This window comes from Garra rufa, unplaced genomic scaffold (assembly GCF_049309525.1).
Source record: "Garra rufa unplaced genomic scaffold, GarRuf1.0 hap1_unplaced_004, whole genome shotgun sequence".
Classification (NCBI taxonomy): Eukaryota; Metazoa; Chordata; class Actinopteri; order Cypriniformes; family Cyprinidae; genus Garra; species Garra rufa.
In genome coordinates, this window is record NW_027394279.1 from 2,219,864 (window position 1) to 2,246,168 (window position 26,305).

Genomic DNA, 26,305 nt, shown 5'->3' on the forward strand with positions numbered 1-26,305 from the left:
CTGAAATGTCAGAAAAAGGCATTTTAGCACATAACAAACTTGGTTCTGGCAATGCAAGCTGAAACTCGGCCAAAAATTAAAATTGCAGTCTGTGCATGAATAAAACCTATTTTGCAACACAGAGAAACATATCTGAAGGTGTTAGAAGTGTTTTGCATGATTTTTGAAGTTAGAGCCTGAAATGTCAGAAAACGGCGTTTCAGCACATAACAAACTCGGTTCAGGCAATGCAAGCTGAAACTCGGCCAAAAATTAAAATTGCAGTCTGTGCATGAATAAAACCTATTTTGCAACACAGAGAAACATATCTGAAGGTGTTAGAAGTGTTTTGCATGATTTTTGAAGTTAGAGCCTGAAATGTCAGAAAACAGCGTTTCAGCACATAACAAACTTGGTTCTGGTAATGCAAGCTGAAACTCGGCCCAAAATTAAAATTGCAGTCTGTGCATGAATAAAACCTATTTTGCAGCACAGAGAAACATATCTGAAGGTGTTAGAAGTGTTTTGCATGATTTTTGAAGTTAGAGCCTGAAATGTCAGAAAACGGCGTTTCAGCACATAACAAACTTGGTTCAGGCAATGCAAGCTGAAACTCGGCCCAAAATTAAAATTGCAGTCTGTTCATGAATAAAACCTATTTTGCAACACAGAGAAACATATCTGAAGGTGTTAGAAGTGTTTTGCATGATTTTTGAAGTTAGAGCCTGAAATGTCAGAAAACAGCGTTTCAGCACTTAACAAACTTGGTTCTGGCAATGCAAGCTGAAACTCGGTCTAAAATTAAAATTGCAGTCTGTGCATGAATAAAACCTATTTTGCAACACAGAGAAACATATCTGAAGGTGTTAGAAGTGTTTTGCATGATTTTTGAAGTTAGAGCCTGAAATGTCAGAAAACAGCGTTTCAGCACTTAACAAACTTGGTTCTGGCAGTGCAAGCTGAAACTCGGTCCAAAATTAAAATTGCAGTCTGTGCATGAATAAAACCTATTTTGCAACACAGAGAAACATATCTGAAGGTGTTAGAAGTGTTTTGCATGATTTTTGAAGTTAGAGCCTGAAATGTCAGAAAAAGGCTTTTCAGCACATAACAAACTTGGTTCTGGCAATGCAAGCTGAAACTCGGTCCAAAATTAAAATTGCAGTCTGTGCATGAATAAAACCTATTTTGCAACACAGAGAAACATATCTGAAGGTGTTAGAAGTGTTTTGCATGATTTTTGAAGTTAGAGCCTGAAATTTTAGAAAAAGGCGTTTCAGCACATAACAAACTTGTTTCAGACAATGCAAGCTGAAACTCGGTCTAAAATTAAAATTGCAGTCTGTGCATGAATAAAACCTATTTTGCAACACAGAGAAGCATATCTGAAGGTGTTAGAAGTGTTTTGCATGATTTTTGAAGTTAGAGCCTGAAATGTCAGAAAACGGCGTTTCAGCACATAACAAACTTGGTTCAGGCAATGCAAGCTGAAACTCGGCCAAAAATTAAAATTGCAGTCTGTGCATGAATAAAACCTATTTTGCAACACAGAGAAACATATCTGAAGCTGTTAGAAGTGTTTTGCATGATTTTTGAAGTTAGAGCCTGAAATGTCAGAAAACAGCGTTTCAGCACATAACAAACTTGGTTCTGGCAATACAAGCTGAAACTCGGCCCAAAATTAAAATTGCAGTCTGTGCATGAATAAAACCTATTTTGCAACACAGAGAAACATATCTGAAGGTGTTAGAAGTGTTTTGCATGATTTTTGAAGTTAGAGCCTGAAATGCCAGAAAACGGCGTTTCAGCACATAACAAACTTGGTTCACGCAATGCAAGCTGAAACTCGGCCCAAAATTAAAATTGCAGTCTGTGCATGAATAAAACCTATTTTGCAACACAGAGAAACATATCTGAAGGTGTTAGAAGTGTTTTGCATGATTTTTGAAGTTAGAGCCTGAAATGTCAGAAAACGGCGTTTCAGCACATAACAAACTTGGTTCAGGCAATGCAAGCTGAAACTCGGCCCAAAATTAAAATTGCAGTCTGTGCATGAATAAAACCTATTTTGCAACACAGAGAAACATATCTGAAGGTGTTAGAAGTGTTTTGCATGATTTTTGAAGTTAGAGCCTGAAATGTCAGAAAACAGCGTTTCAGCACTTAACAAACTTGGTTCTGGCAATGCAAGCTGAAACTCGATCCAAAATCAAAATTGCAGTCTGTGCATGAATAAAATCTATTTTGCAACACAGAGAAACATATCTGAAGGTGTTAGAAGTGTTTTGCATGATTTTTGAAGTTAGAGCCTGAAATGTCAGAAAAAGGCGTTTCAGCACATAACAAACTTGGTTCTGGCAATGCAAGCTGAAACTCGGTCCAAAATAAAACTTGCAGTCTGTGCATGAATAAAACCTATTTTGCAACACAGAGAAACATATCTGAAGGTGTTAGAAGTGTTTTGCATGATTTTTGAAGTTAGAGCCTGAAATGTCAGAAAACGGCGTTTCAGCACATAACAAACTTGGTTCAGGCAATGCAAGCTGAAACTCGGCCCAAAATTAAAATTGCAGTCTGTGCATGAATAAAACCTATTTTGCAACACAGAGAAACATATCTGAAGGTGTTAGAAGTGTTTTGCATGATTTTTGAAGTTAGAGCCTGAAATGTCAGAAAACAGCCTTTCAGCGCAGAACAAACTTGGTTCAGGCAATGCAAGCTGAAACTCGGTATAAAATTAAAATTGCAGTCTGTGCATGAATAAAACCTATTTTGCAACACAGAGAAACATATCTGAAGGTGTTAGAAGTGTTTTGCATGATTTTTGAAGTTAGAGCCTGAAATGTCAGAAAACAGCGTTTCAGCACTTAACAAACTTGGTTCTGGCAATGCAAGCTGAAACTCGGTCCAAAATTAAAATTGCAGTCTGTGCATGAATAAAACCTATTTTGCAACACAGAGAAACATATCTGAAGGTGTTAGAAGTGTTTTGCATGATTTTTGAAGTTAGAGCCTGCAATGTCAGAAAAAGGCTTTTCAGCACATAACAAACTTGGTTCTGGCAATGCAAGCTGAAACTCGGTCCAAAATTAAAATTGCAGTCTGTGCATGAATAAAACCTATTTTGCAACACAGAGAAACATATCTGAAGGTGTTAGAAGTGTTTTGCATGATTTTTGAAGTTAGAGCCTGAAATTTCAGAAAAAGGCGTTTCAGCACATAACAAACTTGGTTCAGACAATGCAAGCTGAAACTCGGTCTAAAATTAAAATTGCAGTCTGTGCATGAATAAAACCTATTTTGCAACACAGAGAAACATATCTGAAGGTGTTAGAAGTGTTTTGCATGATTTTTGAAGTTAGAGCCTGAAATGTCAGAAAACAGCGTTTCAGCACTTAACAAACTTGGTTCTGGCAATGCAAGCTGAAACTCGGTCCAAAATTAAAATTGCAGTCTGTGCATGAATAAAACCTATTTTGCAACACAGAGAAACATATCTGAAGGTGTTAGAAGTGTTTTGCATGATTTTTGAAGTTAGAGCCTGAAATGTCAGAAAATGGCGTTTCAGCACATAACAAACTTGGTTCTGGCAATGCAAGCTGAAACTCGGTCCAAAATAAAAATTGCAGTCTGTGCATGAATAAAACCTATTTTGCAACACAGAGAAGCATATCTGAAGGTGTTAGAAGTGTTTTGCATGATTTTTGAAGTTAGAGCCTGAAATGTCAGAAAACGGCGTTTCAGCACATAACAAACTTGGTTCAGGCAATGCAAGCTGAAACTCGGCCAAAAATTAAAATTGCAGTCTGTGCATGAATAAAACCTATTTTGCAACACAGAGAAACATATCTGAAGGTGTTAGAAGTGTTTTGCATGATTTTTGAAGTTAGAGCCTGAAATGTCAGAAAACAGCGTTTCAGCACATAACAAACTTGGTTCTGGCAATGCAAGCTGAAACTCGGCCCAAAATTAAAATTGCAGTCTGTGCATGAATAAAACCTATTTTGCAACACAGAGAAACATATCTGAAGGTGTTAGAAGTGTTTTGCATGATTTTTGAAGTTAGAGCCTGAAATGCCAGAAAACGGCGTTTCAGCACATAACAAACTTGGTTCAGGCAATGCAAGCTGAAACTCGGCCCAAAATTAAAATTGCAGTCTGTGCATGAATAAAACCTATTTTGCAACACAGAGAAACATATCTGAAGGTGTTAGAAGTGTTTTGCATGATTTTTGAAGTTAGAGCCTGAAATGTCAGAAAACGCCGTTTCAGCACATAACAAACTTGGTTCAGGCAATGCAAGCTGAAACTCGGCCCAAAATTAAAATTGCAGTCTGTGCATGAATAAAACATATTTTGCAACACAGAGAAACATATCTGAAGGTGTTAGAAGTGTTTTGCATGATTTTTGAAGTTAGAGCCTGAAATGTCAGAAAAAGGCGTTTCAGCACATAACAAACTTGGTTCTGGCAATGCAAGCTGAAACTCGGTCCAAAATAAAACTTGCAGTCTGTGCATGAATAAAACCTATTTTGCAACACAGAGAAACATATCTGAAGGTGTTAGAAGTGTTTTGCATGATTTTTGAAGTTAGAGCCTGAAATGTCAGAAAACGGCGTTTCAGCACATAACAAACTTGGTTCAGGCAATGCAAGCTGAAACTCGGCCAAAAATTAAAATTGCAGTCTGTGCATGAATAAAACCTATTTTGCAACACAGAGAAACATATCTGAAGGTGTTAGAAGTGTTTTGCATGATTTTTGAAGTTAGAGCCTGAAATGTCAGAAAACAGCGTTTCAGCACATAACAAACTTGGTTCTGGCAATGCAAGCTGAAACTCGGCCCAAAATTAAAATTGCAGTCTGTGCATGAATAAAACCTATTTTGCAACACAGAGAAACATATCTGAAATTGTTAGAAGTGTTTTGCTTGATTTTTGAAGTTAGAGCCTGAAATGCCAGAAAACGGCGTTTCAGCACATAACAAACTTGGTTCAGGCAATGCAAGCTGAAACTCGGCCCAAAATTAAAATTGCAGTCTGTGCATGAATAAAACCTATTTTGCAACACAGAGAAACATATCTGAAGGTGTTAGAAGTGTTTTGCATGATTTTTGAAGTTAGAGCCTGAAATGTCAGAAAACGCCGTTTCAGCACATAACAAACTTGGTTCAGGCAATGCAAGCTGAAACTCGGCCCAAAATTAAAATTGCAGTCTGTGCATGAATAAAACCTATTTTGCAACACAGAGAAACATATCTGAAGGTGTTAGAAGTGTTTTGCATGATTTTTGAAGTTAGAGCCTGAAATGTCAGAAAACAGCGTTTCAGCACTTAACAAACTTGGTTCTGGCAATGCAAGCTGAAACTCGATCCAAAATCAAAATTGCAGTCTGTGCATGAATAAAACCTATTTTGCAACACAGAGAAACATATCTGAAGGTGTTAGAAGTGTTTTGCATGATTTTTGAAGTTAGAGCCTGAAATGTCAGAAAAAGGCGTTTCAGCACATAACAAACTTGGTTCTGGCAATGCAAGCTGAAACTCGGTCCAAAATAAAACTTGCAGTCTGTGCATGAATAAAACCTATTTTGCAACACAGAGAAACATATCTGAAGGTGTTAGAAGTGTTTTGCATGATTTTTGAAGTTAGAGCCTGAAATGTCAGAAAACGGCGTTTCAGCACATAACAAACTTGGTTCAGGCAATGCAAGCTGAAACTCGGCCCAAAATTAAAATTGCAGTCTGTGCATGAATAAAACCTATTTTGCAACACAGAGAAACATATCTGAAGGTGTTAGAAGTGTTTTGCATGATTTTTGAAGTTAGAGCCTGAAATGTCAGAAAACAGCCTTTCAGCGCAGAACAAACTTGGTTCAGGCAATGGAAGCTGAAACTCGGTATAAAATTAAAATTGCAGTCTGTGCATGAATAAAACCTATTTTGCAACACAGAGAAACATATCTGAAGGTGTTAGAAGTGTTTTGCATGATTTTTGAAGTTAGAGCCTGAAATGTCAGAAAACAGCGTTTCAGCACTTAACAAACTTGGTTCTGGCAATGCAAGCTGAAACTCGGTCCAAAATTAAAATTGCAGTCTGTGCATGAATAAAACCTATTTTGCAACACAGAGAAACATATCTGAAGGTGTTAGAAGTGTTTTGCATGATTTTTGAAGTTAGAGCCTGAAATGTCAGAAAACAGCGTTTCAGCACTTAACAAACTTGGTTCTGGCAATGCAAGCTGAAACTCGGCCAAAAATTAAAATTGCAGTCTGTGCATGAATAAAACCTATTTTGCAACACAGAGAAACATATCTGAAGGTGTTAGAAGTGTTTTGCATGATTTTTGAAGTTAGAGCCTGAAATGTCAGAAAACAGCCTTTCAGCGCAGAACAAACTTGGTTCAGGCAATGCAAGCTGAAACTCGGCCAAAAATTAAAATTGCAGTCTGTGCATGAATAAAACCTATTTTGCAACACAGAGAAACATATCTGAAGGTGTTAGAAGTGTTTTGCATGATTTTTGAAGTTAGAGCCTGAAATGTCAGAAAATGGCGTTTCAGCACATAACAAACTTGGTTCTGGCAATGCAAGCTGAAACTCGGTCCAAAATAAAAATTGCAGTCTGTGCATGAATAAAACCTATTTTGCAACACAGAGAAGCATATCTGAAGGTGTTAGAAGTGTTTTGCATGATTTTTGAAGTTAGAGCCTGAAATGTCAGAAAACGGCGTTTCAGCACATAACAAACTTGGTTCAGGCAATGCAAGCTGAAACTCGGCCAAAAATTAAAATTGCAGTCTGTGCATGAATAAAACCTATTTTGCAACACAGAGAAACATATCTGAAGGTGTTAGAAGTGTTTTGCATGATTTTTGAAGTTAGAGCCTGAAATGTCAGAAAACAGCGTTTCAGCACATAACAAACTTGGTTCTGGCAATGCAAGCTGAAACTCGGCCCAAAATTAAAATTGCAGTCTGTGCATGAATAAAACCTATTTTGCAACACAGAGAAACATATCTGAAGGTGTTAGAAGTGTTTTGCATGATTTTTGAAGTTAGAGCCTGAAATGCCAGAAAACGGCGTTTCAGCACATAACAAACTTGGTTCAGGCAATGCAAGCTGAAACTCGGCCCAAAATTAAAATTGCAGTCTGTGCATGAATAAAACCTATTTTGCAACACAGAGAAACATATCTGAAGGTGTTAGAAGTGTTTTGCATGATTTTTGAAGTTAGAGCCTGAAATGTCAGAAAACGCCGTTTCAGCACATAACAAACTTGGTTCAGGCAATGCAAGCTGAAACTCGGCCCAAAATTAAAATCGCAGTCTGTGCATGAATAAAACATATTTTGCAACACAGAGAAACATATCTGAAGGTGTTAGAAGTGTTTTGCATGATTTTTGAAGTTAGAGCCTGAAATGTCAGAAAAAGGCGTTTCAGCACATAACAAACTTGGTTCTGGCAATGCAAGCTGAAACTCGGTCCAAAATAAAACTTGCAGTCTGTGCATGAATAAAACCTATTTTGCAACACAGAGAAACATATCTGAAGGTGTTAGAAGTGTTTTGCATGATTTTTGAAGTTAGAGCCTGAAATGTCAGAAAACGGCGTTTCAGCACATAACAAACTTGGTTCAGGCAATGCAAGCTGAAACTCGGCCAAAAATTAAAATTGCAGTCTGTGCATGAATAAAACCTATTTTGCAACACAGAGAAACATATCTGAAGGTGTTAGAAGTGTTTTGCATGATTTTTGAAGTTAGAGCCTGAAATGTCAGAAAACAGCGTTTCAGCACATAACAAACTTGGTTCTGGCAATGCAAGCTGAAACTCGGCCCAAAATTAAAATTGCAGTCTGTGCATGAATAAAACCTATTTTGCAACACAGAGAAACATATCTGAAATTGTTAGAAGTGTTTTGCTTGATTTTTGAAGTTAGAGCCTGAAATGCCAGAAAACGGCGTTTCAGCACATAACAAACTTGGTTCAGGCAATGCAAGCTGAAACTCGGCCCAAAATTAAAATTGCAGTCTGTGCATGAATAAAACCTATTTTGCAACACAGAGAAACATATCTGAAGGTGTTAGAAGTGTTTTGCATGATTTTTGAAGTTAGAGCCTGAAATGTCAGAAAACGCCGTTTCAGCACATAACAAACTTGGTTCAGGCAATGCAAGCTGAAACTCGGCCCAAAATTAAAATTGCAGTCTGTGCATGAATAAAACCTATTTTGCAACACAGAGAAACATATCTGAAGGTGTTAGAAGTGTTTTGCATGATTTTTGAAGTTAGAGCCTGAAATGTCAGAAAACAGCGTTTCAGCACTTAACAAACTTGGTTCTGGCAATGCAAGCTGAAACTCGATCCAAAATCAAAATTGCAGTCTGTGCATGAATAAAACCTATTTTGCAACACAGAGAAACATATCTGAAGGTGTTAGAAGTGTTTTGCATGATTTTTGAAGTTAGAGCCTGAAATGTCAGAAAAAGGCGTTTCAGCACATAACAAACTTGGTTCTGGCAATGCAAGCTGAAACTCGGTCCAAAATAAAACTTGCAGTCTGTGCATGAATAAAACCTATTTTGCAACACAGAGAAACATATCTGAAGGTGTTAGAAGTGTTTTGCATGATTTTTGAAGTTAGAGCCTGAAATGTCAGAAAACGGCGTTTCAGCACATAACAAACTTGGTTCAGGCAATGCAAGCTGAAACTCGGCCCAAAATTAAAATTGCAGTCTGTGCATGAATAAAACCTATTTTGCAACACAGAGAAACATATCTGAAGGTGTTAGAAGTGTTTTGCATGATTTTTGAAGTTAGAGCCTGAAATGTCAGAAAACAGCCTTTCAGCGCAGAACAAACTTGGTTCAGGCAATGGAAGCTGAAACTCGGTATAAAATTAAAATTGCAGTCTGTGCATGAATAAAACCTATTTTGCAACACAGAGAAACATATCTGAAGGTGTTAGAAGTGTTTTGCATGATTTTTGAAGTTAGAGCCTGAAATGTCAGAAAACAGCGTTTCAGCACTTAACAAACTTGGTTCTGGCAATGCAAGCTGAAACTCGGTCCAAAATTAAAATTGCAGTCTGTGCATGAATAAAACCTATTTTGCAACACAGAGAAACATATCTGAAGGTGTTAGAAGTGTTTTGCATGATTTTTGAAGTTAGAGCCTGAAATGTCAGAAAACAGCGTTTCAGCACTTAACAAACTTGGTTCTGGCAATGCAAGCTGAAACTCGGCCAAAAATTAAAATTGCAGTCTGTGCATGAATAAAACCTATTTTGCAACACAGAGAAACATATCTGAAGGTGTTAGAAGTGTTTTGCATGATTTTTGAAGTTAGAGCCTGAAATGTCAGAAAACAGCCTTTCAGCGCAGAACAAACTTGGTTCAGGCAATGCAAGCTGAAACTCGGCCAAAAATTAAAATTGCAGTCTGTGCATGAATAAAACCTATTTTGCAACACAGAGAAACATATCTGATGGTGTTAGAAGTGTTTTGCATGATTTTTGAAGTTAGAGCCTGAAATGTCAGAAAACAGCGTTTCAGCACATAACAAACTTGGTTCTGGTATTGCAAGCTGAAACTCGGCCCAAAATTAAAATTGCAGTCTGTGCATGAATAAAACCTATTTTGCAGCACAGAGAAACATATCTGAAGGTGTTAGAAGTGTTTTGCATGATTTTTGAAGTTAGAGCCTGAAATGTCAGAAAACGGCGTTTCAGCACATAACAAACTTGGTTCAGGCAATGCAAGGTGAAACTCGGCCCAAAATTAAAATTGCAGTCTGTGCATGAATAAAACCTATTTTGCAACACAGAGAAACATATCTGAAGGTGTTAGAAGTGTTTTGCATGATTTTTGAAGTTAGAGCCTGAAATGTCAGAAAAAGGCTTTTCAGCACATAACAAACTTGGTTCTGGCAATGCAAGCTGAAACTCGGTCCAAAATTAAAATTGCAGTCTGTGCATGAATAAAACCTATTTTGCAACACAGAGAAACATATCTGAAGGTGTTAGAAGTGTTTTGCATGATTTTTGAAGTTAGAGCCTGAAATGTCAGAAAAAGGCATTTTAGCACATAACAAACTTGGTTCTGGCAATGCAAGCTGAAACTCGGCCAAAAATTAAAATTGCAGTCTGTGCATGAATAAAACCTATTTTGCAACACAGAGAAACATATCTGAAGGTGTTAGAAGTGTTTTGCATGATTTTTGAAGTTAGAGCCTGAAATGTCAGAAAACGGCGTTTCAGCACATAACAAACTCGGTTCAGGCAATGCAAGCTGAAACTCGGCCAAAAATTAAAATTGCAGTCTGTGCATGAATAAAACCTATTTTGCAACACAGAGAAACATATCTGAAGGTGTTAGAAGTGTTTTGCATGATTTTTGAAGTTAGAGCCTGAAATGTCAGAAAACAGCGTTTCAGCACATAACAAACTTGGTTCTGGTAATGCAAGCTGAAACTCGGCCCAAAATTAAAATTGCAGTCTGTGCATGAATAAAACCTATTTTGCAGCACAGAGAAACATATCTGAAGGTGTTAGAAGTGTTTTGCATGATTTTTGAAGTTAGAGCCTGAAATGTCAGAAAACAGCGTTTCAGCACTTAACAAACTTGGTTCTGGCAATGCAAGCTGAAACTCGGTCTAAAATTAAAATTGCAGTCTGTGCATGAATAAAACCTATTTTGCAACACAGAGAAACATATCTGAAGGTGTTAGAAGTGTTTTGCATGATTTTTGAAGTTAGAGCCTGAAATGTCAGAAAACAGCGTTTTAGCACTTAACAAACTTGGTTCTGGCAGTGCAAGCTGAAACTCGGTCCAAAATTAAAATTGCAGTCTGTGCATGAATAAAACCTATTTTGCAACACAGAGAAACATATCTGAAGGTGTTAGAAGTGTTTTGCATGATTTTTGAAGTTAGAGCCTGAAATGTCAGAAAAAGGCTTTTCAGCACATAACAAACTTGGTTCTGGCAATGCAAGCTGAAACTCGGTCCAAAATTAAAATTGCAGTCTGTGCATGAATAAAACCTATTTTGCAACACAGAGAAACATATCTGAAGGTGTTAGAAGTGTTTTGCATAATTTTTGAAGTTAGAGCCTGAAATTTTAGAAAAAGGCGTTTCAGCACATAACAAACTTGGTTCAGACAATGCAAGCTGAAACTCGGTCTAAAATTAAAATTGCAGTCTGTGCATGAATAAAACCTATTTTGCAACACAGAGAAGCATATCTGAAGGTGTTAGAAGTGTTTTGCATGATTTTTGAAGTTAGAGCCTGAAATGTCAGAAAACGGCGTTTCAGCACATAACAAACTTGGTTCAGGCAATGCAAGCTGAAACTCGGCCAAAAATTAAAATTGCAGTCTGTGCATGAATAAAACCTATTTTGCAACACAGAGAAACATATCTGAAGCTGTTAGAAGTGTTTTGCATGATTTTTGAAGTTAGAGCCTGAAATGTCAGAAAACAGCGTTTCAGCACATAACAAACTTGGTTCTGGCAATGCAAGCTGAAACTCGGCCCAAAATTAAAATTGCAGTCTGTGCATGAATAAAACCTATTTTGCAACACAGAGAAACATATCTGAAGGTGTTAGAAGTGTTTTGCATGATTTTTGAAGTTAGAGCCTGAAATGCCAGAAAACGGCGTTTCAGCACATAACAAACTTGGTTCACGCAATGCAAGCTGAAACTCGGCCCAAAATTAAAATTGCAGTCTGTGCATGAATAAAACCTATTTTGCAACACAGAGAAACATATCTGAAGGTGTTAGAAGTGTTTTGCATGATTTTTGAAGTTAGAGCCTGAAATGTCAGAAAACGGCGTTTCAGCACATAACAAACTTGGTTCAGGCAATGCAAGCTGAAACTCGGCCCAAAATTAAAATTGCAGTCTGTGCATGAATAAAACCTATTTTGCAACACAGAGAAACATATCTGAAGGTGTTAGAAGTGTTTTGCATGATTTTTGAAGTTAGAGCCTGAAATGTCAGAAAACAGCGTTTCAGCACTTAACAAACTTGGTTCTGGCAATGCAAGCTGAAACTCGGTCCAAAATCAAAATTGCAGTCTGTGCATGAATAAAATCTATTTTGCAACACAGAGAAACATATCTGAAGGTGTTAGAAGTGTTTTGCATGATTTTTGAAGTTAGAGCCTGAAATGTCAGAAAAAGGCGTTTCAGCACATAACAAACTTGGTTCTGGCAATGCAAGCTGAAACTCGGTCCAAAATAAAACTTGCAGTCTGTGCATGAATAAAACCTATTTTGCAACACAGAGAAACATATCTGAAGGTGTTAGAAGTGTTTTGCATGATTTTTGAAGTTAGAGCCTGAAATGTCAGAAAACGGCGTTTCAGCACATAACAAACTTGGTTCAGGCAATGCAAGCTGAAACTCGGCCCAAAATTAAAATTGCAGTCTGTGCATGAATAAAACCTATTTTGCAACACAGAGAAACATATCTGAAGGTGTTAGAAGTGTTTTGCATGATTTTTGAAGTTAGAGCCTGAAATGTCAGAAAACAGCCTTTCAGCGCAGAACAAACTTGGTTCAGGCAATGCAAGCTGAAACTCGGTATAAAATTAAAATTGCAGTCTGTGCATGAATAAAACCTATTTTGCAACACAGAGAAACATATCTGAAGGTGTTAGAAGTGTTTTGCATGATTTTTGAAGTTAGAGCCTGAAATGTCAGAAAACAGCGTTTCAGCACTTAACAAACTTGGTTCTGGCAATGCAAGCTGAAACTCGGTCCAAAATTAAAATTGCAGTCTGTGCATGAATAAAACCTATTTTGCAACACAGAGAAACATATCTGAAGGTGTTAGAAGTGTTTTGCATGATTTTTGAAGTTAGAGCCTGAAATGTCAGAAAAAGGCTTTTCAGCACATAACAAACTTGGTTCTGGCAATGCAAGCTGAAACTCGGTCAAAAATTAAAATTGCAGTCTGTGCATGAATAAAACCTATTTTGCAACACAGAGAAACATATCTGAAGGTGTTAGAAGTGTTTTGCATGATTTTTGAAGTTAGAGCCTGAAATTTCAGAAAAAGGCGTTTCAGCACATAACAAACTTGGTTCAGACAATGCAAGCTGAAACTCGGTCTAAAATTAAAATTGCAGTCTGTGCATGAATAAAACCTATTTTGCAACACAGAGAAACATATCTGAAGGTGTTAGAAGTGTTTTGCATGATTTTTGAAGTTAGAGCCTGAAATGTCAGAAAACAGCGTTTCAGCACTTAACAAACTTGGTTCTGGCAATGCAAGCTGAAACTCGGTCCAAAATTAAAATTGCAGTCTGTGCATGAATAAAACCTATTTTGCAACACAGAGAAACATATCTGAAGGTGTTAGAAGTGTTTTGCATGATTTTTGAAGTTAGAGCCTGAAATGTCAGAAAATGGCGTTTCAGCACATAACAAACTTGGTTCTGGCAATGCAAGCTGAAACTCGGTCCAAAATAAAAATTGCAGTCTGTGCATGAATAAAACCTATTTTGCAACACAGAGAAGCATATCTGAAGGTGTTAGAAGTGTTTTGCATGATTTTTGAAGTTAGAGCCTGAAATGTCAGAAAACGGCGTTTCAGCACATAACAAACTTGGTTCAGGCAATGCAAGCTGAAACTCGGCCAAAAATTAAAATTGCAGTCTGTGCATGAATAAAACCTATTTTGCAGCACAGAGAAACATATCTGAAGGTGTTAGAAGTGTTTTGCATGATTTTTGAAGTTAGAGCCTGAAATGTCAGAAAACGGCGTTTCAGCACATAACAAACTTGGTTCAGGCAATGCAAGGTGAAACTCGGCCCAAAATTAAAATTGCAGTCTGTGCATGAATAAAACCTATTTTGCAACACAGAGAAACATATCTGAAGGTGTTAGAAGTGTTTTGCATGATTTTTGAAGTTAGAGCCTGAAATGTCAGAAAAAGGCTTTTCAGCACATAACAAACTTGGTTCTGGCAATGCAAGCTGAAACTCGGTCCAAAATTAAAATTGCAGTCTGTGCATGAATAAAACCTATTTTGCAACACAGAGAAACATATCTGAAGGTGTTAGAAGTGTTTTGCATGATTTTTGAAGTTAGAGCCTGAAATGTCAGAAAAAGGCATTTTAGCACATAACAAACTTGGTTCTGGCAATGCAAGCTGAAACTCGGCCAAAAATTAAAATTGCAGTCTGTGCATGAATAAAACCTATTTTGCAACACAGAGAAACATATCTGAAGGTGTTAGAAGTGTTTTGCATGATTTTTGAAGTTAGAGCCTGAAATGTCAGAAAACGGCGTTTCAGCACATAACAAACTCGGTTCAGGCAATGCAAGCTGAAACTCGGCCAAAAATTAAAATTGCAGTCTGTGCATGAATAAAACCTATTTTGCAACACAGAGAAACATATCTGAAGGTGTTAGAAGTGTTTTGCATGATTTTTGAAGTTAGAGCCTGAAATGTCAGAAAACAGCGTTTCAGCACATAACAAACTTGGTTCTGGTAATGCAAGCTGAAACTCGGCCCAAAATTAAAATTGCAGTCTGTGCATGAATAAAACCTATTTTGCAGCACAGAGAAACATATCTGAAGGTGTTAGAAGTGTTTTGCATGATTTTTGAAGTTAGAGCCTGAAATGTCAGAAAACAGCGTTTCAGCACTTAACAAACTTGGTTCTGGCAATGCAAGCTGAAACTCGGTCTAAAATTAAAATTGCAGTCTGTGCATGAATAAAACCTATTTTGCAACACAGAGAAACATATCTGAAGGTGTTAGAAGTGTTTTGCATGATTTTTGAAGTTAGAGCCTGAAATGTCAGAAAACAGCGTTTTAGCACTTAACAAACTTGGTTCTGGCAGTGCAAGCTGAAACTCGGTCCAAAATTAAAATTGCAGTCTGTGCATGAATAAAACCTATTTTGCAACACAGAGAAACATATCTGAAGGTGTTAGAAGTGTTTTGCATGATTTTTGAAGTTAGAGCCTGAAATGTCAGAAAAAGGCTTTTCAGCACATAACAAACTTGGTTCTGGCAATGCAAGCTGAAACTCGGTCCAAAATTAAAATTGCAGTCTGTGCATGAATAAAACCTATTTTGCAACACAGAGAAACATATCTGAAGGTGTTAGAAGTGTTTTGCATGATTTTTGAAGTTAGAGCCTGAAATTTTAGAAAAAGGCGTTTCAGCACATAACAAACTTGGTTCAGACAATGCAAGCTGAAACTCGGTCTAAAATTAAAATTGCAGTCTGTGCATGAATAAAACCTATTTTGCAACACAGAGAAGCATATCTGAAGGTGTTAGAAGTGTTTTGCATGATTTTTGAAGTTAGAGCCTGAAATGTCAGAAAACGGCGTTTCAGCACATAACAAACTTGGTTCAGGCAATGCAAGCTGAAACTCGGCCAAAAATTAAAATTGCAGTCTGTGCATGAATAAAACCTATTTTGCAACACAGAGAAACATATCTGAAGCTGTTAGAAGTGTTTTGCATGATTTTTGAAGTTAGAGCCTGAAATGTCAGAAAACAGCGTTTCAGCACATAACAAACTTGGTTCTGGCAATGCAAGCTGAAACTCGGCCCAAAATTAAAATTGCAGTCTGTGCATGAATAAAACCTATTTTGCAACACAGAGAAACATATCTGAAGGTGTTAGAAGTGTTTTGCATGATTTTTGAAGTTAGAGCCTGAAATGCCAGAAAACGGCGTTTCAGCACATAACAAACTTGGTTCACGCAATGCAAGCTGAAACTCGGCCCAAAATTAAAATTGCAGTCTGTGCATGAATAAAACCTATTTTGCAACACAGAGAAACATATCTGAAGGTGTTAGAAGTGTTTTGCATGATTTTTGAAGTTAGAGCCTGAAATGTCAGAAAACGGCGTTTCAGCACATAACAAACTTGGTTCAGGCAATGCAAGCTGAAACTCGGCCCAAAATTAAAATTGCAGTCGGTGCATGAATAAAATCTATTTTGCAACACAGAGAAACATATCTGAAGGTGTTAGAAGTGTTTTGCATGATTTTTGAAGTTAGAGCCTGAAATGTCAGAAAACAGCGTTTCAGCACTTAACAAACTTGGTTCTGGCAATGCAAGCTGAAACTCGGTCCAAAATCAAAATTGCAGTCTGTGCATGAATAAAATCTATTTTGCAACACAGAGAAACATATCTGAAGGTGTTAGAAGTGTTTTGCATGATTTTTGAAGTTAGAGCCTGAAATGTCAGAAAAAGGCGTTTCAGCACATAACAAACTTGGTTCTGGCAATGCAAGCTGAAACTCGGTCCAAAATAAAACTTGCAGTCTGTGCATGAATAAAACCTATTTTGCAACACAGAGAAACATATCTGAAGGTGTTAGAAGTGTTTTGCATGATTTTTGAAGTTAGAGCCTGAAATGTCAGAAAACGGCGTTTCAGCACATAACAAACTTGGTTCAGGCAATGCAAGCTGAAACTCGGCCCAAAATTAAAATTGCAGTCTGTGCATGAATAAAACCTATTTTGCAACACAGAGAAACATATCTGAAGGTGTTAGAAGTGTTTTGCATGATTTTTGAAGTTAGAGCCTGAAATGTCAGAAAACAGCCTTTCAGCGCAGAACAAACTTGGTTCAGGCAATGCAAGCTGAAACTCGGTATAAAATTAAAATTGCAGTCTGTGCATGAATAAAACCTATTTTGCAACACAGAGAAACATATCTGAAGGTGTTAGAAGTGTTTTGCATGATTTTTGAAGTTAGAGCCTGAAATGTCAGAAAACAGCGTTTCAGCACTTAACAAACTTGGTTCTGGCAATGCAAGCTGAAACTCGGCCAAAAATTAAAATTGCAGTCTGTGCATGAATAAAACCTATTTTGCAACACAGAGAAACATATCTGAAGCTGTTAGAAGTGTTTTGCATGATTTTTGAAGTTAGAGCCTGAAATGTCAGAAAACAGCGTTTCAGCACATAACAAACTTGGTTCTGGCAATGCAAGCTGAAACTCGGCCCAAAATTAAAATTGCAGTCTGTGCATGAATAAAACCTATTTTGCAACACAGAGAAACATATCTGAAGGTGTTAGAAGTGTTTTGCATGATTTTTGAAGTTAGAGCCTGAAATGCCAGAAAACGGCGTTTCAGCACATAACAAACTTGGTTCACGCAATGCAAGCTGAAACTCGGCCCAAAATTAAAATTGCAGTCTGTGCATGAATAAAACCTATTTTGCAACACAGAGAAACATATCTGAAGGTGTTAGAAGTGTTTTGCATGATTTTTGAAGTTAGAGCCTGAAATGTCAGAAAACGGCGTTTCAGCACATAACAAACTTGGTTCAGGCAATTCAAGCTGAAACTCGGCCCAAAATTAAAATTGCAGTCTGTGCATGAATAAAACCTATTTTGCAACACAGAGAAACATATCTGAAGGTGTTAGAAGTGTTTTGCATGATTTTTGAAGTTAGAGCCTGAAATGTCAGAAAACAGCGTTTCAGCACTTAACAAACTTGGTTCTGGCAATGCAAGCTGAAACTCGGTCCAAAATCAAAATTGCAGTCTGTGCATGAATAAAATCTATTTTGCAACACAGAGAAACATATCTGAAGGTGTTAGAAGTGTTTTGCATGATTTTTGAAGTTAGAGCCTGAAATGTCAGAAAAAGGCGTTTCAGCACATAACAAACTTGGTTCTGGCAATGCAAGCTGAAACTCGGTCCAAAATAAAACTTGCAGTCTGTGCATGAATAAAACCTATTTTGCAACACAGAGAAACATATCTGAAGGTGTTAGAAGTGTTTTGCATGATTTTTGAAGTTAGAGCCTGAAATGTCAGAAAACGGCGTTTCAGCACATAACAAACTTGGTTCAGGCAATGCAAGCTGAAACTCGGCCCAAAATTAAAATTGCAGTCTGTGCATGAATAAAACCTATTTTGCAACACAGAGAAACATATCTGAAGGTGTTAGAAGTGTTTTGCATGATTTTTGAAGTTAGAGCCTGAAATGTCAGAAAACAGCCTTTCAGCGCAGAACAAACTTGGTTCAGGCAATGCAAGCTGAAACTCGGTATAAAATTAAAATTGCAGTCTGTGCATGAATAAAACCTATTTTGCAACACAGAGAAACATATCTGAAGGTGTTAGAAGTGTTTTGCATGATTTTTGAAGTTAGAGCCTGAAATGTCAGAAAACAGCGTTTCAGCACTTAACAAACTTGGTTCTGGCAATGCAAGCTGAAACTCGGTCCAAAATTAAAATTGCAGTCTGTGCATGAATAAAACCTATTTTGCAACACAGAGAAACATATCTGAAGGTGTTAGAAGTGTTTTGCATGATTTTTGAAGTTAGAGCCTGAAATGTCAGAAAAAGGCTTTTCAGCACATAACAAACTTGGTTCTGGCAATGCAAGCTGAAACTCGGTCCAAAATTAAAATTGCAGTCTGTGCATGAATAAAACCTATTTTGCAACACAGAGAAACATATCTGAAGGTGTTAGAAGTGTTTTGCATGATTTTTGAAGTTAGAGCCTGAAATGTCAGAAAAAGGCATTTTAGCACATAACAAACTTGGTTCTGGCAATGCAAGCTGAAACTCGGCCAAAAATTAAAATTGCAGTCTGTGCATGAATAAAACCTATTTTGCAACACAGAGAAACATATCTGAAGGTGTTAGAAGTGTTTTGCATGATTTTTGAAGTTAGAGCCTGAAATGTCAGAAAACGGCGTTTCAGCACATAACAAACTCGGTTCAGGCAATGCAAGCTGAAACTCGGCCAAAAATTAAAATTGCAGTCTGTGCATGAATAAAACCTATTTTGCAACACAGAGAAACATATCTGAAGGTGTTAGAAGTGTTTTGCATGATTTTTGAAGTTAGAGCCTGAAATGTCAGAAAACAGCGTTTCAGCACATAACAAACTTGGTTCTGGTAATGCAAGCTGAAACTCGGCCCAAAATTAAAATTGCAGTCTGTGCATGAATAAAACCTATTTTGCAGCACAGAGAAACATATCTGAAGGTGTTAGAAGTGTTTTGCATGATTTTTGAAGTTAGAGCCTGAAATGTCAGAAAACAGCGTTTCAGCACTTAACAAACTTGGTTCTGGCAATGCAAGCTGAAACTCGGTCTAAAATTAAAATTGCAGTCTGTGCATGAATAAAACCTATTTTGCAACACAGAGAAACATATCTGAAGGTGTTAGAAGTGTTTTGCATGATTTTTGAAGTTAGAGCCTGAAATGTCAGAAAACAGCGTTTTAGCACTTAACAAACTTGGTTCTGGCAGTGCAAGCTGAAACTCGGTCCAAAATTAAAATTGCAGTCTGTGCATGAATAAAACCTATTTTGCAACACAGAGAAACATATCTGAAGGTGTTAGAAGTGTTTTGCATGATTTTTGAAGTTAGAGCCTGAAATGTCAGAAAAAGGCTTTTCAGCACATAACAAACTTGGTTCTGGCAATGCAAGCTGAAACTCGGTCCAAAATTAAAATTGCAGTCTGTGCATGAATAAAACCTATTTTGCAACACAGAGAAACATATCTGAAGGTGTTAGAAGTGTTTTGCATGATTTTTGAAGTTAGAGCCTGAAATTTTAGAAAAAGGCGTTTCAGCACATAACAAACTTGGTTCAGACAATGCAAGCTGAAACTCGGTCTAAAATTAAAATTGCAGTCTGTGCATGAATAAAACCTATTTTGCAACACAGAGAAGCATATCTGAAGGTGTTAGAAGTGTTTTGCATGATTTTTGAAGTTAGAGCCTGAAATGTCAGAAAACGGCGTTTCAGCACATAACAAACTTGGTTCAGGCAATGCAAGCTGAAACTCGGCCAAAAATTAAAATTGCAGTCTGTGCATGAATAAAACCTATTTTGCAACACAGAGAAACATATCTGAAGCTGTTAGAAGTGTTTTGCATGATTTTTGAAGTTAGAGCCTGAAATGTCAGAAAACAGCGTTTCAGCACATAACAAACTTGGTTCTGGCAATGCAAGCTGAAACTCGGCCCAAAATTAAAATTGCAGTCTGTGCATGAATAAAACCTATTTTGCAACACAGAGAAACATATCTGAAGGTGTTAGAAGTGTTTTGCATGATTTTTGAAGTTAGAGCCTGAAATGCCAGAAAACGGCGTTTCAGCACATAACAAACTTGGTTCACGCAATGCAAGCTGAAACTCGGCCCAAAATTAAAATTGCAGTCTGTGCATGAATAAAACCTATTTTGCAACACAGAGAAACATATCTGAAGGTGTTAGAAGTGTTTTGCATGATTTTTGAAGTTAGAGCCTGAAATGTCAGAAAACGGCGTTTCGGCACATAACAAACTTGGTTCAGGCAATGCAAGCTGAAACTCGGCCCAAAATTAAAATTGCAGTCTGTGCATGAATAAAACCTATTTTGCAACACAGAGAAACATATCTGAAGGTGTTAGAAGTGTTTTGCATGATTTTTGAAGTTAGAGCCTGAAATGTCAGAAAACAGCGTTTCAGCACTTAACAAACTTGGTTCTGGCAATGCAAGCTGAAACTCGGTCCAAAATCAAAATTGCAGTCTGTGCATGAATAAAATCTATTTTGCAACACAGAGAAACATATCTGAAGGTGTTAGAAGTGTTTTGCATGATTTTTGAAGTTAGAGCCTGAAATGTCAGAAAAAGGCGTTTCAGCACATAACAAACTTGGTTCTGGCAATGCAAGCTGAAACTCGGTCCAAAATAAAACTTGCAGTCTGTGCATGAATAAAACCTATTTTGCAACACAGAGAAACATATCTGAAGGTGTTAGAAGTGTTTTGCATGATTTTTGAAGTTAGAGCCTGAAATGTCAGAAAACGGCGTTTCAGCACATAACAAACTTGGTTCAGGCAATGCAAGCTGAAACTCGGCCCAAAATTAAAATTGCAGTCTGTGCATGAATAAAACCTATTTTGCAACACAGAGAAACATATCTGAAGGTGTTAGAAGTGTTTTGCATGATTTTTGAAGTTAGAGCCTGAAATGTCAGAAAACAGCCTTTCAGCGCAGAACAAACTTGGTTCAGGCAATGCAAGCTGAAACTCGGTATAAAATTAAAATTGCAGTCTGTGCATGAATAAAACCTATTTTGCAACACAGAGAAACATATCTGAAGGTGTTAGAAGTGTTTTGCATGATTTTTGAAGTTAGAGCCTGAAATGTCAGAAAACAGCGTTTCAGCACTTAACAAACTTGGTTCTGGCAATGCAAGCTGAAACTCGGTCCAAAATTAAAATTGCAGTCTGTGCATGAATAAAACCTATTTTGCAACACAGAGAAACATATCTGAAGGTGTTAGAAGTGTTTTGCATGATTTTTGAAGTTAGAGCCTGAAATGTCAGAAAAAGGCTTTTCAGCACATAACAAACTTGGTTCTGGCAATGCAAGCTGAAACTCGGTCCAAAATTAAAATTGCAGTCTGTGCATGAATAAAACCTATTTTGCAACACAGAGAAACATATCTGAAGGTGTTAGAAGTGTTTTGCATGATTTTTGAAGTTAGAGCCTGAAATTTCAGAAAAAGGCGTTTCAGCACATAACAAACTTGGTTCAGACAATGCAAGCTGAAACTCGGTCTAAAATTAAAATTGCAGTCTGTGCATGAATAAAACCTATTTTGCAACACAGAGAAACATATCTGAAGGTGTTAGAAGTGTTTTGCATGATTTTTGAAGTTAGAGCCTGAAATGTCAGAAAACAGCGTTTCAGCACTTAACAAACTTGGTTCTGGCAATGCAAGCTGAAACTCGGTCCAAAATTAAAATTGCAGTCTGTGCATGAATAAAACCTATTTTGCAACACAGAGAAACATATCTGAAGGTGTTAGAAGTGTTTTGCATGATTTTTGAAGTTAGAGCCTGAAATGTCAGAAAATGGCGTTTCAGCACATAACAAACTTGGTTCTGGCAATGCAAGCTGAAACTCGGTCCAAAATAAAAATTGCAGTCTGTGCATGAATAAAACCTATTTTGCAACACAGAGAAGCATATCTGAAGGTGTTAGAAGTGTTTTGCATGATTTTTGAAGTTAGAGCCTGAAATGTCAGAAAACGGCGTTTCAGCACATAACAAACTTGGTTCAGGCAATGCAAGCTGAAACTCGGCCAAAAATTAAAATTGCAGTCTGTGCATGAATAAAACCTATTTTGCAGCACAGAGAAACATATCTGAAGGTGTTAGAAGTGTTTTGCATGATTTTTGAAGTTAGAGCCTGAAATGTCAGAAAACGGCGTTTCAGCACATAACAAACTTGGTTCAGGCAATGCAAGGTGAAACTCGGCCCAAAATTAAAATTGCAGTCTGTGCATGAATAAAACCTATTTTGCAACACAGAGAAACATATCTGAAGGTGTTAGAAGTGTTTTGCATGATTTTTGAAGTTAGAGCCTGAAATGTCAGAAAAAGGCTTTTCAGCACATAACAAACTTGGTTCTGGCAATGCAAGCTGAAACTCGGTCCAAAATTAAAATTGCAGTCTGTGCATGAATAAAACCTATTTTGCAACACAGAGAAACATATCTGAAGGTGTTAGAAGTGTTTTGCATGATTTTTGAAGTTAGAGCCTGAAATGTCAGAAAAAGGCATTTTAGCACATAACAAACTTGGTTCTGGCAATGCAAGCTGAAACTCGGCCAAAAATTAAAATTGCAGTCTGTGCATGAATAAAACCTATTTTGCAACACAGAGAAACATATCTGAAGGTGTTAGAAGTGTTTTGCATGATTTTTGAAGTTAGAGCCTGAAATGTCAGAAAACGGCGTTTCAGCACATAACAAACTCGGTTCAGGCAATGCAAGCTGAAACTCGGCCAAAAATTAAAATTGCAGTCTGTGCATGAATAAAACCTATTTTGCAACACAGAGAAACATATCTGAAGGTGTTAGAAGTGTTTTGCATGATTTTTGAAGTTAGAGCCTGAAATGTCAGAAAACAGCGTTTCAGCACATAACAAACTTGGTTCTGGTAATGCAAGCTGAAACTCGGCCCAAAATTAAAATTGCAGTCTGTGCATGAATAAAACCTATTTTGCAGCACAGAGAAACATATCTGAAGGTGTTAGAAGTGTTTTGCATGATTTTTGAAGTTAGAGCCTGAAATGTCAGAAAACAGCGTTTCAGCACTTAACAAACTTGGTTCTGGCAATGCAAGCTGAAACTCGGTCTAAAATTAAAATTGCAGTCTGTGCATGAATAAAACCTATTTTGCAACACAGAGAAACATATCTGAAGGTGTTAGAAGTGTTTTGCATGATTTTTGAAGTTAGAGCCTGAAATGTCAGAAAACAGCGTTTTAGCACTTAACAAACTTGGTTCTGGCAGTGCAAGCTGAAACTCGGTCCAAAATTAAAATTGCAGTCTGTGCATGAATAAAACCTATTTTGCAACACAGAGAAACATATCTGAAGGTGTTAGAAGTGTTTTGCATGATTTTTGAAGTTAGAGCCTGAAATGTCAGAAAAAGGCTTTTCAGCACATAACAAACTTGGTTCTGGCAATGCAAGCTGAAACTCGGTCCAAAATTAAAATTGCAGTCTGTGCATGAATAAAACCTATTTTGCAACACAGAGAAACATATCTGAAGGTGTTAGAAGTGTTTTGCATGATTTTTGAAGTTAGAGCCTGAAATTTTAGAAAAAGGCGTTTCAGCACATAACAAACTTGGTTCAGACAATGCAAGCTGAAACTCGGTCTAAAATTAAAATTGCAGTCTGTGCATGAATAAAACCTATTTTGCAACACAGAGAAGCATATCTGAAGGTGTTAGAAGTGTTTTGCATGATTTTTGAAGTTAGAGCCTGAAATGTCAGAAAACGGCGTTTCAGCACATAACAAACTTGGTTCAGGCAATGCAAGCTGAAACTCGGCCAAAAATTAAAATTGCAGTCTGTGCATGAATAAAACCTATTTTGCAACACAGAGAAACATATCTGAAGCTGTTAGAAGTGTTTTGCATGATTTTTGAAGTTAGAGCCTGAAATGTCAGAAAACAGCGTTTCAGCACATAACAAACTTGGTTCTGGCAATGCAAGCTGAAACTCGGCCCAAAATTAAAATTGCAGTCTGTGCATGAATAAAACCTATTTTGCAACACAGAGAAACATATCTGAAGGTGTTAGAAGTGTTTTGCATGATTTTTGAAGTTAGAGCCTGAAATGCCAGAAAACGGCGTTTCAGCACATAACAAACTTGGTTCACGCAATGCAAGCTGAAACTCGGCCCAAAATTAAAATTGCAGTCTGTGCATGAATAAAACCTATTTTGCAACACAGAGAAACATATCTGAAGGTGTTAGAAGTGTTTTGCATGATTTTTGAAGTTAGAGCCTGAAATGTCAGAAAACGGCGTTTCAGCACATAACAAACTTGGTTCAGGCAATGCAAGCTGAAACTCGGCCCAAAATTAAAATTGCAGTCTGTGCATGAATAAAACCTATTTTGCAACACAGAGAAACATATCTGAAGGTGTTAGAAGTGTTTTGCATGATTTTTGAAGTTAGAGCCTGAAATGTCAGAAAACAGCGTTTCAGCACTTAACAAACTTGGTTCTGGCAATGCAAGCTGAAACTCGGTCCAAAATCAAAATTGCAGTCTGTGCATGAATAAAATCTATTTTGCAACACAGAGAAACATATCTGAAGGTGTTAGAAGTGTTTTGCATGATTTTTGAAGTTAGAGCCTGAAATGTCAGAAAAAGGCGTTTCAGCACATAACAAACTTGGTTCTGGCAATGCAAGCTGAAACTCGGTCCAAAATAAAACTTGCAGTCTGTGCATGAATAAAACCTATTTTGCAACACAGAGAAACATATCTGAAGGTGTTAGAAGTGTTTTGCATGATTTTTGAAGTTAGAGCCTGAAATGTCAGAAAACGGCGTTTCAGCACATAACAAACTTGGTTCAGGCAATGCAAGCTGAAACTCGGCCCAAAATTAAAATTGCAGTCTGTGCATGAATAAAACCTATTTTGCAACACAGAGAAACATATCTGAAGGTGTTAGAAGTGTTTTGCATGATTTTTGAAGTTAGAGCCTGAAATGTCAGAAAACAGCCTTTCAGCGCAGAACAAACTTGGTTCAGGCAATGCAAGCTGAAACTCGGTATAAAATTAAAATTGCAGTCTGTGCATGAATAAAACCTATTTTGCAACACAGAGAAACATATCTGAAGGTGTTAGAAGTGTTTTGCATGATTTTTGAAGTTAGAGCCTGAAATGTCAGAAAACAGCGTTTCAGCACTTAACAAACTTGGTTCTGGCAATGCAAGCTGAAACTCGGTCCAAAATTAAAATTGCAGTCTGTGCATGAATAAAACCTATTTTGCAACACAGAGAAACATATCTGAAGGTGTTAGAAGTGTTTTGCATGATTTTTGAAGTTAGAGCCTGAAATGTCAGAAAAAGGCTTTTCAGCACATAACAAACTTGGTTCTGGCAATGCAAGCTGAAACTCGGTCCAAAATTAAAATTGCAGTCTGTGCATGAATAAAACCTATTTTGCAACACAGAGAAACATATCTGAAGGTGTTAGAAGTGTTTTGCATGATTTTTGAAGTTAGAGCCTGAAATTTCAGAAAAAGGCGTTTCAGCACATAACAAACTTGGTTCAGACAATGCAAGCTGAAACTCGGTCTAAAATTAAAATTGCAGTCTGTGCATGAATAAAACCTATTTTGCAACACAGAGAAACATATCTGAAGGTGTTAGAAGTGTTTTGCATGATTTTTGAAGTTAGAGCCTGAAATGTCAGAAAACAGCGTTTCAGCACTTAACAAACTTGGTTCTGGCAATGCAAGCTGAAACTCGGTCCAAAATTAAAATTGCAGTCTGTGCATGAATAAAACCTATTTTGCAACACAGAGAAACATATCTGAAGGTGTTAGAAGTGTTTTGCATGATTTTTGAAGTTAGAGCCTGAAATGTCAGAAAATGGCGTTTCAGCACATAACAAACTTGGTTCTGGCAATGCAAGCTGAAACTCGGTCCAAAATAAAAATTGCAGTCTGTGCATGAATAAAACCTATTTTGCAACACAGAGAAGCATATCTGAAGGTGTTAGAAGTGTTTTGCATGATTTTTGAAGTTAGAGCCTGAAATGTCAGAAAACGGCGTTTCAGCACATAACAAACTTGGTTCAGGCAATGCAAGCTGAAACTCGGCCAAAAATTAAAATTGCAGTCTGTGCATGAATAAAACCTATTTTGCAACACAGAGAAACATATCTGAAGGTGTTAGAAGTGTTTTGCATGATTTTTGAAGTTAGAGCCTGAAATGTCAGAAAACAGCGTTTCAGCACATAACAAACTTGGTTCTGGCAATGCAAGCTGAAACTCGGCCCAAAATTAAA